Source organism: Narcine bancroftii, chromosome 14 (genome assembly GCF_036971445.1).
Source record: "Narcine bancroftii isolate sNarBan1 chromosome 14, sNarBan1.hap1, whole genome shotgun sequence".
Taxonomy (NCBI): domain Eukaryota; kingdom Metazoa; phylum Chordata; class Chondrichthyes; order Torpediniformes; family Narcinidae; genus Narcine; species Narcine bancroftii.
The window spans coordinates 14,421,331-14,440,402 of record NC_091482.1 but is presented as its reverse complement, the minus strand read 5'-3'; the positions used below and the strand labels follow the sequence as shown (position 1 = coordinate 14,440,402).

The window sequence follows — 19,072 nt, the reverse complement described above, 5'->3', positions numbered from 1 at the left end:
TGACCCCCTTCATTTCAGAAATAGTTGCACAAATCATGGCAGACAGGCATGTGACAAGACAACACATTTGTAATAAAAATGAGAAATGCAGGAGACACTCAGCAGGGTAAGGCCACATCTTCAGAGAAGGAAACAAGAGTTGACAATACAGGTCCATGAACTTTAATCAAAACTGGGGAAATTTAAAATAAAGGTATAAATTGCAGAGGTTTGACAGGGTGGAGAGAAGTTGTGGCTCAGAAAAATTAACTGATATAACTGGTGCAGTGGCCAGTAATAAATACAGTAATAAAAACAGATAAATGGATTGTGTAAATAGGAGGAAATGAATGAAATTTGAAGTTAATAGAAAAATGAGCAATGGAATAGCTGATTATTTTAATAATAAATTCTGGAAAGTTAATCAGAGGATGAGCACTTCCTCAAGCTCATGTTAAACTTTGTGGGAATAGTGCAGGAGACCAAAAACAGAGAGGTGGGAGTGGAATGGAGCATTAAAGTGACAGGTAATTGAAGCCCAGAGCCACCCTTGTGGACACACCACAATGAGCTGGTCACTCAATCTATGTTTGGTATAGAGAAGACCATATACTGACCATTGAGCACAGTATCTTGATTGGAAGTACAAATGAACTGCTTCTTCAACTGGAAGGAAAAAAAAGGAGGAATGGGAAGGGAGGAGGTAAAAGAGCAGATGTTGCCTCTCCTGGTGTGGTAAAGTGCTGTGAGGTAAAGTGCTGTAAGAAGAGTGTTGATATTGGTGGAGTGCAAAAATACTATACGAGGAGGGAGGTCATGAAATATCTGATAATGGTATTGTGCAAGAAATATCAGAGATTATGAAGAATGATTCTTTAAATGTGACAGCTAGAGGCAAGGAGAGGAGGACCCTATACTTGTATGGTGTAGCGATATGCCATTAGGCAGGCAAACAGGCCCCGCTTGTCACGCACGTAGCAGGGCAGCTGGCCAAAAAGGCGCCGTTGGGGGTTTCCTCCCGACCTCGGCACCAGGCTTGGAAACCCACGCTGGGGGACCCACATGACGCCCCGGTGACGTCGAGGCCCCCCAGCATGGTTCTCAGCCAGGTCCAGGCTGGGAGTATAAGACCAGCCAGGCAGCCTGTAATAAATCAGTTTTTGCTCACTGAACTCAACTTGTCCAGTTGTGCGATCCTTCAGTTACAGGTGTAGCCGCCGCTACAATTGGTGACCCCGACAGGGTCAAATATCTTTGAACCCAACATGAATGACCCTTCGATCAACGCTTTAGCCATCAAGCTTCCTGACTTCTGGGTTCAGGAGCCAGAGACCTGGTTCAGCCACGCAGAGGCTCAGTTTCACCTCCGCCAGCTTTCATCGGATTTGACCAAGTTTTACTATGTGGTCGCCGCCCTGGACCATGCCACCGCCAAACGAGTCCTGCATCTCATTCAGTACCCACTTGCGGAAGATAAGTGCGGGACCATCAAGCGGGAGCTCACCAGTTCCCTCGGCCTCTCCAGGCGCCAGCGTGCCGCTCGGATGCTGTGCCTCGACGCCTTAGGGGACAGAATTCCAATCAATTTGATGGACGAGATGCTCGCGCTCATGGGCGATTACACCAACTGCCCACTCTTTGAGCGCATCTTCCTCAACCATCTGCCTGAAGACATCCGGCCGTTACTGTCCCAGGAGAGCTTCATTGACCCTAGGAAAGTCACTCAAAAGGCTCTGGAGCTATGTCTCGAACGATTCCCGGAGGGCTCAGCAGTCCAGCAGGTTACGAGTCACAGGCATGACCATGCCAAGCCTTCCTCTAGCACTGTGGTGGAACACCCGGCCCCTGCAGGGGCCTCAAAGAGCTTAGCCAGAAGCAAGTCATCCATTTCAGGCCTTTGCTTCTTCCACCAGCGCTGGGGAGCCAAGGCTCGGAAGTGTCGTCAGCCCTGCTCGTTCCAGGAAAATTAGCAGGCCGGCCACTGTTAATGGTTGTGGCGGCTGACCAAGAACACAGCCTCCTCTACCTGTGGGATTCAGTCAGCAGCCGACGCTTCCTCGTCGACACCGGGGCCCAGATCAGTGTCATCCTGGCCACAGCCATCGAGTCCTGGAACCAGCCTCGAAGACCTCACCTCCATGCAGCCAATTCGACAGAGATCCGGACGTATGGAGACAAGACCATCCACTTCCAGATCGGCCAGCGGAAGTTCTCGTGGAGGTTCATCGTTTTGTCCCTTCAAACTGCCATCCTGGGTGTTGACTTCCTTCTCGCCCATGGACTCCTGGTCGACATTCGAGGTAGGCGACTGGTAGATGCCCGTACCTTCCAATCCATTCACTTCAACGCCTCCTGAACAGAACAGCTGCAGATGGCTATGGTCAGCACGCCCAAGGACGAGTTTCAGCGTATCCTGGACAAGTTCCCGTCCCTCCTCAAGCCGCAGTTCTCCGCCGCCTCACCACGCCACAGGGTGTTTCTTTACATCTCCACCCAAGGCCCGCCGGTCCACGCCAAGGCATGCCGACTCCTGCCAGACAAGCTCCAGATTGCAAAAGAAGAGTTCTCACATCTGCAGGAGCTGGGGATCATTCAACACTCTGACAGTCCTTGGGCCTCACCACTCCACCTGGTCCCGAAAGCCTCCAGCAGTTGGCACCCCTGTGGAGATTATTGATGGCTTAACGACCCGACGGTACCTGACTTTTACCCGATCCCTCACATCCACGATTTTACAGCCTACCTGCATGGCACGAGGGTATTCTCCAAGGTCAACCTGGTGTGTGGGTATCACCAAATCCCAGTACACCCTGAGGACATACCCAAAACAGTCATCATCACCCCTTTCGGCTTGTTCGATTTCCTACGCATGCCGTTCGGACTCAAAAACACCGCCCAGACCTTCCAGCGCTTTATGGGCACAGTGGGCAGGGATTTGAATTTCGTATTCATTTACCTGGACGACATCCTTGTCGCCAGCAGAGACCAGGCACAAGTCTCACGTGCGCACCCTCTTTTCCTGACTGGCCGACTTTGCCCTAACAATCAATCCAGCCAAGTGCCAGTTCGGGAAAGAGTCCATGCAGTTCCTAGGTCATACCATCACGGCCGAAGGAGCCACACCTGCTGCTACGAAGGTCACTGTAATCAGGGAGTTCCCACGCCCGGACAACCTCAAGGGGCTACAGGAGTTTGCAGGTATGGTCAATTTCTATAACCGCTTCATTCCAGGCACTGCGCGCATCATGCAGCTGCTCTTCGCCCTCATCGCAGTCAAAGACAAGGCACTCGTCTGGACTCCAAAGACCAGCAGGGCATTCAAAGCTATGAAAGATGTCCTCGCAAAGGCTACCCTGCTCGTCCATCCACGCATCGACCTGCATATGGCGCTCTCCATCGATGCAGTGCTGGAGCAGCTGGTGAATGGACAGTGGAAACCACTGGCATTCTTTAGCCAACTTCTTCGCCCGCAAGAGCACAAGTATAGCACTTTCGATTGTGAGTTGCTGGCAGTACCTGGCAGTACGTCATTTCCGCTATTTCATGGAGGGGAGGCCTTTCACCATTTTTACCGACCATAAACCCCTCACTCAGGCACTCGCTATGGCAAGAGATCCCTGGTTGGCCCGTCAACAGCGTCACCTCTCCTTCGTGTCGGAGTTCACCACCGATATTCGGCACAAGGCGGGGAAAGACAACGTGGTTGCCGACACACTCTCATAACTGGCCATTTGCATGCTGAAACCTGGCCTCGACTTCAACCAGCTCGCCCGGGACCAGAAGTCTGACGAGGAGACGCGGGCCTTCAGGACTGCCATCACGGACTTGCGGTTCCAGGACCTCCTGACTCCTCACGTTGAAGGCACCATCCTGTGCGATGTCTCCATGGGCACCCAGCGACAAGTGGTTCCTCAGCAGTGGCACAGGCAAGTCTTCCACCATATCCATGACCTTTCCCACCCTTCCATCAGGTCCACGGTCCGTACGTATGGTGGCAGAACATAACATCTGGCATGGGCTTCTGAAGCAGATTGCGGACTGGGCCAGAACCTGCATCCATTGCCAGCTTTTCAAGGTACACAGGCAGACCAGAGCGCCCATACAAGATTTTGAACACATCTGGGAACGGTTCAGCCACATACATGTGGACATCATCGAATCGTTGCCCTTTTCCCGAGGTAACTGTTACCTTTTCACAGTGGTAGACTCCACCACTCGTTGGCCCGAGGTGATCCCAATGCCAGATGCCTCCATGGGCTCTTGCTCCTGAGCACTTTTGAACAGTTGGGTTGCCCAGTTCGGCATCCAGAACCACCTCACCAGTGATCGGGGCACCCAGTTCACCTCTGCGCTCTGGGCACAGATCGTCAACAGGCTGGGGATCAAGCTACATCACATCACGGTCTATCAGCCACAGGCCAATGTGATTGCACCACCACCTTAAGTCGGCACTCAAGGCCCACCTCACCAGCCCCAACTGGGTGGACGAGCTACCTTGTGTGCTCCTGAGCATCTGCTCGACACCCAAAAACGACCTACAGGCATCATCAGCCAAGCTGGTCTACGGTGCACCACTAGCCCTACCCGGTGACTTCATCAACGCACCTCACAACCCCCAGCAGTCACCGCACGGTCTACTTCCCCCACCTGCAGGCCCAGTTGGACTCCTTCACACCCCTACCACCGCCCAGACACGGCACACGGGTCTCTTACGTCCACAAAGTATGTTTTTGTCAGCACCTCTACAAAGACCAAAGGGTCGTACAAAGTCGTCCAGCATTCAGGATCCACTTTCACACTGGACATCATAGTGGTAAGAGGGAATAGTTTACGGTGGACAGGTTAAAGCCAGCCCACCTCAACCCCTCCGAACCAGTAGTTGTGGCCCAACCCAAGAAGCGAGGCCGCCCGGAAAAAAGGACATTGGCGCCGGTTCTGGTGGGAGTTCTGTGGCAGTACACCATTAGGCAGGCAAACCGGCCCCGCTTGTCACACATGCGGCCGGGCAGCCGGCCAAAATGGCGCCGTCGGGGGTTTCCTCCCGACCTCGGCACTGGGCTCAGAAGCCTGCGCTTGGGGATTCACGTGACGCCCTGGTGGAATACAAACCCTGTCAACGCGGTTCTAAGCCAGGTCCAGGCTGGGAGTATAAGACTAGCCAGGCAGCCTGCAATAAATCAGTTTTTGCTCACTGAACTCAACCCGTCTGATTGTGCGATCCTTCAGTTAGCAGTGTACCTGCTGCTGTAATGGCACCATTTTGTTATTGTATCATATTCCAATTTATCACAGCACCCTCCTTGCAGTTTAAAGCTTATTTAATTTCAATTTTTTCTACGATCACCAACCTGAAATGTTAATTCTCTCTTTACAGATGCTGCCAAATTTCATTAATATTTCTAACATTTTTAAGTTTTATTTCAGAATTCCAACAATTGCTATGTTTTGATTTTAATACATTAATAATGTTAGGAAACCAGAGTATACAGTGATAACATTTGATTTCTTCAATGTACTTTCTGACACATCATTGGACTCTTTTGCAGTCCATTAATTATTTTTGTTACTTGCACTGAAAGGAAATATTAATTATGATTGAATTCAGATACACACTCTGAAATGTGCTCTGGGTTGTTCAAGAATGAATGAAATCAGGTGTGTGCCTGAATGTGTGCGTATGAATGTCTGTGTGTACATGTTACTGTGATTTTAAAGATAATTCCGAGACATAGTTACCCAAGTTTTGAAAAAAAGCTCGCAAATTTAAAAGCACAATGGCAACGTCCAAAATAGCAAAGACTAACTAACCATATATTTGCATAAAACTTGCCATGGGCAAGAAAAATATTAACATGAATTATTTGTTTATTTGATTTCCAAGGATGAACGGAAGACAATAAGGTCATGTTAAATTATCCATCATCCACTTCATTGATAAGATGTAGATGTATTCTCTTTCAAGGATCCCGAATAACAGAACAAAAGGTGTGCACTAAGATTGGCTTTCGATAGGTTGTTGCTCCACTTTGGATAACTGCCAATCTTTTTATCTTGTAAGGCCACTCAGTTTTGTTTGGAGAGATTTTGCCTCAAGCTAAATCAAATATTCTGCTCTTAGGGAATTTTGTAAAGATTTTTTTTCGTATTTTGAAATTGTTAACTCTTTGCTTCTTAAACATCTTATCAATGCTAGGAAAGGGTTTGCCTGTGATGTCTGGGCTGTTCCCACTCCCTTTTGCAGGATTCTACACTGGGAAATATTAGTGTCCCCATACCAGACTGTGATGGAGCCAGTCAGCACACTTTCTACCACACATCTGTAGAAATTTGCCAGGGTTCCTGATGTCATACCAAACCTCTGCAAATTCCTGAAAAGGGCACTGATGTGGTTACTTCACAAAGCCATTAGTGTTTTGGGTCCAGGAAAGATCCTCCGAGATAGTAACTTCCAAGAACTTAATTTGCTCACCCTCTCCATCTCTGATCCCCCAATGATCATTGGATCGTACACATCTAGTTTTCCCTTCCTGAAATCAACAATCAGCTCCTTGGTTTTGGTGACAATGAGTGAGAGGTTATTGTCACTGCACCATTCAGCCAAGTTTTCAATCTCCCTCCTGTATGCTGACTCATTGCTGGCTGCATCATGGTCTGCATCATCCCCGAACGTAAAGGGCTCCAATAGGTAGTGGACACAGCCTAGGACATCATAGCCTTCTCACCATCGAGAACATCTACAGGGAATGGTGCTGTCGGAAAGCAGCAGCAATCATCAAGGATCCACACCACCCAGCACACGTTCTGTTCTCACTGCCACCATCAGGAAAGAGGAATAGCTGCCATAAGACTTGCACCACATTAAGGAACAGCTTCTACCCTTCCACCATCAGACTCCTCAACAACAAACCCAATTAGGGACTCTAAGGACTCTTACTTTTGCACGTTATCGTTTTTTCCCCCTCCTTTCTGTATTTCAGTCAGTTGTTTACATTTGCTTATTTATTCACGTGTACATTGTATTCAGTTTTTATTTGCACTACCAATAAGTGGTCATTCTGCCTGATACTCAGGAAAAAGAATCTCAAGGTTATATGTGATGTACTCTGACAATAAATGTGAAATTTTATCTGCTGACATTGCAGAGTTTTCATCATTTTATAGTCCAACATCGCATGAAGTAGCACATCTCAGCAGGAGGAATAAGAAGGCCAATAATTATTTGGAAGTCAAGATAAATGAACAAAAGGATTTTGATGCACAATTACTGAAAATTGTGGCTCAGGGTACCAAGGCCATAAATGTGGAATACAAATAACAAGAGTTTATTTATTTTGGGATGGGATTCCAAAGGAGAGAAAAGTTTTCTCAATTCATCGCATGATCACACAAGTTATGGCTACCAATATTACAAAAAGGATCTAAAGGCACTAGGGAGGGTAAGGTCACTTACAAAAATGTGTCGGTGTAGTGACAGGGAGTAGTGCTCCGTAGTCAGAGGTATATAATAGAGCAACCACTAATTTCCTTAATACAGTCAAGAACTAGTCTTCAAGCTACTTTCAAATGTAACTTGCAAGCAGTAATCAAATTCTGAAGTCAGCTGCCTTAACAAACACTTATGTGAAGTGAACAGGCTATTTAATGGCTCTTTAAGAGATATGGATTGGAAACTGACAACAATACTTGATTCATCAACAGATGCTTGCATAAAGATATCTGACAACTATTGAGGTGAAGTAAATGTGATATGATCATGGATATTCTCATATCAATAGACCAAATGAATGGCTAACGGGGATTGGTTAGTTAAATTACATTGAAATTCAGCCACATTTAGTCTAAAAGCAAAGTATGACATCAATCCTTAGGGAAACAATAGATAAAGGTGGTCTCCAATCTCAGAGTAACACTAAGAGATTTCACCCTGCTATTTTGTCACTTAACACGCAAAAAAAAACCACTATACTAATTGTCAACCCCCTCCCATACCTTCCTAATAAAAAAATGGAAGGTAATCAGTGGGGTAAAAAAAAAATCAAAAGTAAACTAACCTTACAAATTTAGAAAATAATTAAGAAATGAACCCCATAAGAAAACAAAATTAAGATTCATTTCAGAAGTGGACCATCTAATTTTTTTCCAAAGTTAGACATCCCATTATATCAGACAATGATTAAGTATGAGTAGGAGGGACAGCATCTTTCCATCTCAACATGGCTCTTCTAGTGATGAGGCAAAAATAATTACAATGGATCGTGAAGCAGTCAACATCAGACCTGTTGGCCCACTTATTCCAAAAAAGAGCAAGAGAAGGATATGGAGTCAAAGTAATGATAAGAACTAAAGACAAGATACAAAATAGACCTTCCCAAATATCTAATATCCCAGGATATCCAATTCATAATTTGCCCAGAAATGGTGAGAATGTTGAAACAAGCTAACACGGAGTTTTTGATTAAAAATTTGTAGGTGGCTATACAAGTAGACAAGGCAGAAAGAAATTGGGAGATGCACTGGATTCCTTCAGATGAGAAGATACGGTAGAAAGTTTGAATGGAGCACAAATGGATGACCCAGATGGCCTGTTTCTCATAAAAACATTCATAAAAACATACAAATCAGGAACAGGGCTAGCCTGTTGAACAATCAAATCAGCTCTGCCATGCAATGTAATTAGGCCAACCTCAAATCCACATTCCCAACTATGCGTGATAACCTATCAACCCCTTGTTTACGAAGAATATATTTTTTAATTTGTCTATAAATATCACATTCTGTTTTCCCTGCCATTTAAAAAGGAGAGCTCCAGAGATTCATGAGAGGAAAATAATGTCTGATTTATAATTCTAAATTCTCCCACAAGAAAAGACATGCTCTCCATATCCGCCTTACAAGATCCCCTCTCAGGGGATTTTACCTGAACCAATCAAATTTCTTCTATTCTAAACTTTAGCAGGTGGCAGCCTAGCTTGTCCAACCCTTACTCTTAAGTTAAAGACTACAAAGAGGACCAAATTATTGGAAAGCCCATGCATTAAATGAATCACAAATTCAATTAATTGCATTGTATTAATGGTTCTCAACTTATTTTGGTCTAAGGCCCACCTGTCTAACATGCCATGGCCTACTAGTAGCAATGATAGGGCAATATTTTCAAGTCAAAGGCAGATCTGTAAGAAACACATCTTTATCTAATTTAAAGAATTTTACTTAACATTTTGAGACCCACATGGAAACACACTGTGGCAAGCTTCAAGGGGATTATTGAATGTTATTATAGGAATAGTTTTGCCGATACAAGTTTTACATTAGCAAAAACTATTTTGTTAAAGGAAACTAAGATTTTTTTTTAAAAGATTGAAGACTTATCTAGTCAAGCAGTTTAAAGTAATCCCTACTTCTCCACAAATTTGAGTGAGTTGGTCTCATTAGAACCAGGGACAAATAGGGTTTTCAATTTTCACGTATCCAGGCACAGACAATTAAGCATCACTGGAAGAAAAAAGAGAACAATTTGATCCTTCAAGGCACTGAGTTCCCAGCTTCCGTCTCTTCAGCACAAGGACAGAAAAGTGGAGACTGCATTCTTTTCTGCAGTGGAGAAGAACAAAAGGGAAATGGATCCATTGACTGACAATTGCAGGGGATATCTAATTCAAAGTTCCACTGCCAGGAGCTGTAGTCAGGGAATCCATGTTTTTTGCAGTCTACTGGTGATTAAGTTGTTTTGCAGCAGGAGAGGAAAGGCATGCTGAGCTAAAAATCTTATAAAGACACCTGAACAATGAGCCAATCTGAGCTGACTGAGAACAGAGGGGTTCTGTAACGAACAGCCACCAGCCAGCGACTTGCAGTAAAACTTGGCTCAGATGCTTTTGAACCATTTTTAAATGCCTTTACTTAACAGGGACACTGACAACTTATTCAAGTAATTAATCCGAACATGTATGGAATGCCTTTGGCAGAGGCTTGCTGTCAGGCAATGTTGGGACAGTATCTTGGGATGTGGCAATTAAGGGTAAGCAAAGGAGCCCAACCTCCTTTGCTGCAGAATCAGAATTTGCCATCATGAACCTGTCACAAAATTTGTTATTTTGTGGCAGCATTACAGTGAAAATATTACTATAAATTATATTTAAAATAAATAAATTAGTTCAAAATAAGAGAAAATGAGATAGGGTCAATGGTTCATTGTTCATTCTGAAATCTGATGGCAGAGTGGAAGAAGCTGTCTTTGGGCCACTGGGTGTTCATCTTCTGGTTCCTGTACCTCCTGCGAAGAGAGCGTGGCCCAGGTGGTGAGACCAGTGTGAAGAGGGGATGGCCTGGGTGGTGAGGGTCCTTAAGGTTGAGGCTACTTTCTTAAGACACCACCTCTTGTAGATGGCCTTGATGGAATGAAGACTGATGCCCATGATGGCGCTGTCTGAGTTCAGAACTCTGTAGTTTTTTTCCTGTCCTTTGCATTGGCACCTCCATCCCAGACAGTGATGCAATCAGTCTGATTGCTTACCATGGTACATCTGTAGAAATATGCAAGAGTCTTTGGTGACACACCAAATCTCCTCAAACTCCTCACGAAGTATAGCTGCTGGCAAGCCTTCTTTGTAGTTGTATCGACATGGAGCCCCACGATAGATCTTCAGAGACCTTTATTGAAAAAGCTTAAAATGGATTTGATCAAATGGAAGGATCTTCCGTTAACATTAATAGGTCAAGTAAATTGTAATAAAATGAATATTTTTCCCTGTATTCACCATTTATTTCACTCAACTCCATGTTTACTTCCAAAGGGTTTTTTCCAAGATTTGAACAGGGCATTGAGGACATTTTTATGGAAGGAGCTAGTGGAGTTGTTCAAGTGAACCGGTACGGACTTGATGGGCAGACATGGCCTGTTTCCGTGGTTATATGGTTATATGTTAATACCCAAGAATTTGAAGTTTTTAAATAATTTCCACTGCTGTCCCCTCAATGAGGACTGGTTCATGTTCTCCTGATATCCCCCTCCTGAAGTCTACAATAAGTTCCTTAGTTTTTCTAATGTTGAGTGCAAGGTTGTTGTTGTGACATCACTCAAATAGCTGATCCATCTCCCTCCTGTTTACTTCCTCATTGGATTCTGCTGATGACCATAATGTCATTGACAAATTTGTAGACTGCATTTGAATTGTGCCTGGCCACACAGACATTGGTGCAATGCAAGTAGAGCAATGGGCTAATCACACATCCTTGAGGTGCGCCTGTGTTGACTGTCAGTGAGGAGGAGGCATCGCTTCCATTTCATACCGACTGTGGTCTCCCAATGAGGAAGTCAAGGATCCAGTTGCAGGGGAGGGTGCAGAGGCCTAGATTTTTGAGCATGTTGTCAAGCACTGAGGGTATGATGGTGTTGAAAGCTGAGCTGTAGTCATTGAAGAGAATCCTGATGTATGTGTTGCTGTTGTCTCGGTGATTCCAAGATGAATGGATAGCCAGAGATATTGCAACTGCTGTGGAGCGATTGTGATGGAAGGCAAATTGCAATGGGTCCAGATCTTTATTTTGGTGGCTTGTTTTTCCATATTTGGAAGGACAGGTAAATCTGGATGCGTGGAAAAAATGCTGTTGAGGTCAGACAATAGGCCTGGTACAGTACAATATTGTGGACCAGAAATGTTTTCACATAAGCAGCTTAATGAGACACCAAAGAAAACATGAACAGTTAGAACAGTATTCAGAAATAGCATGTGAGATATATATAAAAAGATGCTTCACAACCTTTCTGTCAATGTTGACATGATCATTACACCAGCCAACCTGTATCTGTGCTTGGTGGAATGCCTCATGGTGGTATTCTCTTGCATTGTACCCAATGGTGTAGCATGTGTTTACAGAATGACATGTTTGCACAGGCCATTTTATTATTAAAGAGCAAGTTTAAAATAGAAAAAGAAATTGACAGGAGCTATCTTTGCATTTTTTTTTAATGTATTGCAGCTTGAAACCTTGAATTAACATGTCAAGAGAATCAAACATAGAAATAAAAGAGAAGGAAATTTAATCATTCCTTCTTAATTTTTCATGACTTAGATGCCTAGCTGTGCAGATGTTGGGCTATTCCAGTCTACATAAATAAATAACATCAATTTGACCCCTGAATTTGCCTAATTAGACCATCTCCCACATGGAATAACTGAGTGATGCCTCTAAAAGAACAAGTTCATGCTTTTTATTTCCAGCAGTCAAACATTATAAGCACCTTCTAGATTCCAGTTTACCTGTGATCAAAGCCACAGGCCATCAGCAGGTTACATTGTGCTGGTGTGCCCATCAGCTTTTTCCATGATCATATTCCTGTCTACCATGACAACATTGGAGATAAACCATGAGAAAGATTATAATTTTGTCAAAATAATCAAAATGCATCCTCCCTGAATGGCTGAACATTTCTTAAGAAACTTTGTTAAACTACTCTAATTTTGGCAATAGCTAGGAAAAATCTTCAAAGACTTATTAATAGTTTAACTCATTCTTTTATATTAAATTTCTAATCATTATTTGCAGATTGAAAATGAAGTGCATATAAGTGTAAATTTGCAGTTCCAGCAGAATGAGGCACACTTGATTAAAATTTCTCTTCATTACCTTCTAAAAATTAACTTCAAAAAACATCTCTGCTCCAAGGTCCTAACCCCACTTCAACCAGTTGCCATAAGGTGCAGGAGAAATTTAAGTGACAAATAGTTGTTCCTAATTTGGGCAATTGCTGTGCCTTTTTCCCAGCCATTCAATGGATTTAACTCCCCACCTCAAAGTGAATGTAACCAGGTGGATACAATGTCTATTTCAGTTCTTCAGGGAAGGGATTGTCAGAGAATCAAAATGCAGACTCCCTTTTGATTTCCAGCAGCAATTCCTCTTTCCTGATGGCAGCAGCGAGAATGGATGAAAAACAAGCAGATTTTTCAATCGGTTAAGATGTCCATTTGAGTGCACCTCAAAGAGCAATCCAGGATGAAACACAAAAATCAACAGACATTGTGATTAAAGTAAAAAAAAAGAAATGTAAATGGAACTGAGCAGGTCTCTCAGTATCCATAGGAGGTGAAGGTGAAGACCAATCATATTTCCCAGCATCTTATTCTCTCTTACATGCCCATTAACTCCCACATGATTCAGTTATCATTTGCTAATAGCCATGGTAATTCACAGTATTCACTTAAGCTACCAACTAGCATGGCTTTGGAATATATGGGAGAAAACCAGAGATGGAGTCAGAAGCACATACAAACTTTTTCCACGAAAACATTACTTATAATTTATGCAATAAGTATCATTTCTTTTTGAAAATATGGAGCCCGTATACAAAAGGTGTTGGTTTAAAAAATTAGATCTCTCAATAACTGGCCTGAGTGGTGAACCTGTACTCCACAATTCAAATCAATTTATAGTTAGATTTATATTTTTAGATTGACATTCTCCTATGTTATCCACATAAAAATATTCTTTTTTATCTATCCTTTATTTTTATTATTATTGTTAGATTAGAATGGGAGAGGGTTAGGGAGGGAATTTGGGAGGGAGAGTTGAAAATATTCACATGGAATTTGATATCAATACATTTATATATGTACTTTTCAACATGATTTAAAATTTTAAATAAAAGTACATAAAAACCAAGTAGACAACTACAGAGGTCATGATGTAACTCAGGTCACTGAGCTGTGAGAGAGCAACTCAACTATTGTATATAACCATGTAGTAGTTGAGATTTTTGGACCAATTTTTCAGTTCAAATTGGGGGGAGGGGGTCCACTTTTACACGGGTCATTCTTTTGACCCCTGGTAAGTACCTGTGTCGTTTAAGGTGTCAGGAACTTGGAAGGCCGGGTCTGGGTGATAAATTCATGTTCAGAGCTTGGATGGGCAGGCTGCCGGGGTCTATAAGAGGGTCTGTGGTCAGGACGTCAGATCCGTGGGCGGGCAGCTGTACCAAGGGTTCTTGGTCAGGAAGTCAGGAATTCAGATGGGCAGGCAGCCAAGTTGAGGGTTCGCAGTTGGGGGATCAGGAGCTTGGGTGGGCGGACAGTGAGGACAAAAATAGGGAGATCGAATTTTACACAGGTCATATGGAAACACTCTATTTATGCCAAAAAAAAGGGAGTTTAAGTATAAAGGGCAATTGCTGCATTTCACTGCCCACAAAGAATGACCAAAAGGAACTGGAGAGGAGATGAACACAGAACTCACTATGTGCACAATGAGTTTTGTCTCTGAAATTATTTACCACAGCTTACAAACAAATAAAGGATATTAGTTTCTTTCAGCACACAATGAAGTCCACTTTCTTTATTATTCACTAGGCACAGCATTGCATTCTTCAACTCCCCAAACATCATCCAGTCACACCCCTCTGACCTTCTCATTGGCTCACTGCCACACGGGTGATTCTGATGCTCTCACTTTCCTTCTCCTCTGTCTAAGATCCAACACCTGTCTACTGTCGCTTAAGACACTCACACGTGTACAATGACTCACATCGCTTACACCATCAGCAGCGACTGGCACTACTCCTGATAACCCCCCCCACCCCCCCAAGCGATGCAAGGAGGCGACTGATTGGAACTGTCCTGCTACATAACAGCTGACAGTTCAACCCAACCTCATATGATAGTGCAAGACAGGCAATGCATCCCCTGACTGGCAAAGTAGAAGAATGATTAATCTCTCGGTTCTTTTATGGATCTTGGCAGGGAACCAGATCAACCACATTCGAGGAACCACAGTGTTGCTGGGCATGGGCACAGGAAGTGAGGATGACTAGTCAGGAGATGTCAGAATCAGACACCTTTCTGAAGTCTCAGATCTCACTTCAAAAATACACCGATGGTTTTCTAAATTTATACAATTTCATATATTAAAAAAATTAGTTTCCCCAGCCCCGACACCTGGCTTTGTGGTATTTACCTTTCACAAGCAAAATGGAAAGCGTTATGATCTAAAAGACAAAATTAATGATGTTTATGCTAGCTTTATCTCAACCTTTAATTGCATTTATGCAAGCCATTTTCTTATCTGTCCTTGCATGTTTGAAAGCTTTCAGCCATCTTATGACACACTAAAGGTTTGTTAGCCAACTTGTCTGTCTCTAGATTTTAAAAGCAAAAGCTTTAGCATTGAGATATATCAAAAGCATTAAAATATAAGTGAGATATAAATCATTCTTCAACTGATCGGAACTGTCCCACTTTGTGACGGTCCAGAGGGCTGACAGTTCGACCCAACCTCATACGATAGTGCAAGATAGGCAATTTCGCGGTCCGACTGGCAAGGGTGCGACTGATCCTCTGACTGGTTCCAAAGCAGAGCATGCACCATCAATATAAGTTTGCTTCAACCTGTCAATGGAAACCGTGTCAGCTTTTCCATTCCTGTCGATTATAAAAGTCTTCAAGTGGCGTCGTAAGACCTGAAAAGCACCATCGTAAATGGGCTGACGCAGTTGGTGAACAGCATCATGCCGAGGGAACACACGAGTACAGTGTCGTAAATCATTCGGCACATACCATGCCACGTAGGAGTAGGTTGGAGTAATCTCATGTTTTCCCTGAAGATGATCCACATAACTAGCCGGATCATGGAGCATTGTGTTTGGACTTGGATTCACAAACTTCCCTGGCAAGGTTTATGCAGTGCCATAAATGAACTCTGCTGCTGAACATTCAAGATCTGCCTTAATCGCAATATGCAGTCAAAGAGAACCACAGGCAAACACTCCACAAAGATGCTGCCTTCAATATTTGATGGAAATACTCAACAATGCCATGTGGATGGTAAGCCGTAGTGTGAATATGGGTAGTGCCCAGAAAATCAGTGAGAGCCCAGAAAATCTCGAACTGAGACCCTTAGTCTGTTTTAATAGTGACTGGAACACCAAAATATGGTATCCAATGATCCATGAAAGCACTAGCGACCATCTCTGCAGAGATGACGATAGGAATGGCCTCCTTCCACCAGAAAGTGAGCAGATAAGTATATCCCCAAGATGGTGGGCTTATCAACTCTAGATACACCTGCTAGAAACAGGAATCCCTAACAACAAAATCCTCCATCTTGAATTTTGTGTGTCTGGAGGCTTTAGATCATTGACATGGCAAGCAGGTACTTGCCCATAATCCAACATCCCATTTAACATGAGGCCAAGTAACTAGTTTGATTGATGCTCTTCTACCAGGATGTGATAGATTGTGAAGAGACTCAAAAATCTCATGCCTCACAGCTGCAGACACAAAAGGTCTCAGTCTTTCTGCAGAAAAATCGCAGACTAACTTTTCACCAGATTCAGCTAGGGTCACATCTTGAAGATGGAAACCAGATACTGGATGAGATCGGAATCGGTGTGCTGTGCAGAAGCCATGGCAGTGAAATCAATGGCAGTAGTTGTATGTAAGGCATCAATGTCGTGCTTAGATAGGGCGTTGGCCATGGCATTCTTTTTTTTTTGGATGTGCCATATGTCCAATGAAAATTGTAAGATGAAGTCCAAGTACCAAATCTCTCTGGTCAAGCACAATCAAGTGTTTGTATTTGTGGTACGTTGGTGGCCTGCATAAATGGTGAAAGGACAACCTTTCGAGATAGAAGCCCAAGTGTTCTCGACCAAACGTGCTACACTTTGCCTGAGCCGGTGACAGCTTGGCTGAAAAAAAATGCCAGAGGTTCCACTTGCCCACTTAGTTGTTGTTCTAACTCTGCTCCCACAGCACTGACAAACGCATCTGTGGTAAAAGAGAGCAAAGCATGAGGCTTTTGATGTACAAGCATCATGGCATTCATAAGCACAGTCTTCACATGACATCATCTCCCAAAGTTAATAGTCTTTTGGACACGGACTTATCGGATCATTTTAGTGGTTCTGTCAGCGATAATAGAGATGCTGCAGCATTTGGCAGGAATTAACAATAAAAATTCATCATGCCTAAAAAGTCACAACTGGTCAAATATAACAGGAGTAATGATACGGGCCTAGAGGACCCGTAGCAATAGAAATTCACCAAGACAAAAGTTACTTTCAATTTTATTTAAACATTAAAAACAGGATCAAACTTTATTACTATTAACTTAACCCCTTCTAATTCTAAGTGCATGTGTATGTAATGTGTTTAAGTTCAGAAAAATTACTTGATTCACAGTCCAATCTCACTTCTCACTCCTCCAAGTTCACTGGTATCAGGCAATTCTTATACTGTGCACATAATTTAACATTTATGAATTTTCACCAAGCTCTGGTGCTTAAAGGTAATTGGTTACCGCTCAGGAAGGTTCTTGTTGTTTTCAGAGAGAGACTTGTTGCTCATTGGACACACACAAACTGATTCCCTCTGATCAGCCACTTAAGTGTCTTGCCGAAGAAACATACCCCACCAGGGCTTTCCAAATGATGACCTCTTCTTCTACAGGTCACCACAGAGTTCCTTCTGTTTCCTTTATTTCAGGTGAAACACTCTAGCCAGTCATTTCCTCTTGAATAGACCACAAGGGTTTTCAACAGGCAGAACCCACAATTCGTGACCCATCTTAAAAATGGGGTTTAAACAAGCTGCCAGCTTGCCATGACTGTAGCCTCCAAAAGCCACTGCTGAAATTGATTCTCATTGCCTCTACATGTCCTTGACATGTAGAGAGTGTCCTTGACCACTAAGATTCCAACCAGGTTGACAGAAGGAACTCCACTGAGTGCCCAAAGCCTGGACCTGGTATTTGCTGCTCCAAATCAGTTATCTTCAATTGATAAGGAGCTGGCACTACCTTCGATTGATAAGGAGCTGGCACTACCTTCGATTGATAAGGACCTGGCACTACCTTCGATTGATAAGGAGCTGGCACTACCTTCGATTGATAAGGAGCTGGCACTACCTTCGATTGATAAGGAGCTGGCACTAACTTCGATTGATAAGGAGCTGGCCCTACCTTCGATTGATAAGGAGCTGGCCCTACCTTCGATTGATAAGGAGCTGGCCCTACCTTCGATTGATAAGGAGCTGGCCCTACCTTCGATTGATAAGGAGCTGGCCCTACCTTCGATTGATAAGGAGCTGGCACTACCTTCGATTGATAAGGAGCTGGCACTACCTTCGATTGATAAGGAGCTGGCACTACCTTCGATTGATAAGGAGCTGGCACTACCTTCGATTGATAAGGAGCTGGCACTACCTTCGATTGATAAGGAGCTGGCACTACCTTCGATTGATAAGGAGCTGGCACTACCTTCGATTGATAAGGAGCTGGCCCTACCTTCGATTGATAAGGAGCTGGCCCTACCTTCGATTGATAAGGAGCTGGCCCTACCTTCGATTGATAAGGAGCTGGCACTACCTTCGATTGATAAGGAGCTGGCACTACCTTCGATTGATAAGGAGCTGGCACTACCTTCGATTGATAAGGAGCTGGCACTGCCTTCGATTGATAAGGAGCTGGCACTACCTTCGATTGATAAGGAGCTGGCACTACCTTCGATTGATAAGGAGCTGGCACTACCTTCGATTGATAAGGAGCTGGCACTACCTTCGTTTGATAAGGAACTGGCACTACCTTCGATTGATAAGGAACTGGCACTACCTTCGATTGATAAGGAGCTGGTGCTTCACAAGGCGCAGTAAGCAGTTGTTCCTGTTCCATTTGCTCCTGTTCACTAGGGGAAGAAGCCAATCCTACTATCTTTAATGCAGAGGTCATGGACATAACGAGGTCAGCACGAACTGCCAACTGATCAAGGGTGGACATTTGAAAAACACTGACCAAATGCTCTTGAATATGATGGGGTGAACATCGAAGGAACGTCTGTTTCCAAAAATCACCTTCGACAGGATCTGTTCCAGCTAGCCTGCGCCACCTCCTCAACATCTGTGATGATTGCCTATCACCTAGGGTGTCATCAGCTAGTTATCAGGCAATATGAGTCTCCCTAGGTGGCTGTGTAAGCTGCTGAATGGCTTCCCTAAGCATATCGTATGGGAGATTACCATCTGGATCTACTAAGACATTCTCCACAGGCAATCTGCTCTGGAAGATGCTCCACAAATAAACCATACTTTGTCTTCTGACTTGTCAC

At 43.8% G+C, this 19,072-nt stretch overlaps 1 protein-coding gene across 4 annotated transcripts in view; it reads right to left on the bottom strand.

The window, feature by feature from the left end:
- Positions 1-19,072, bottom strand: part of sez6b (seizure related 6 homolog b) — an 813,765-nt gene that overhangs the window by 766,672 nt on the left and 28,021 nt on the right. The gene's annotated exons all lie outside the window — the stretch shown is intronic.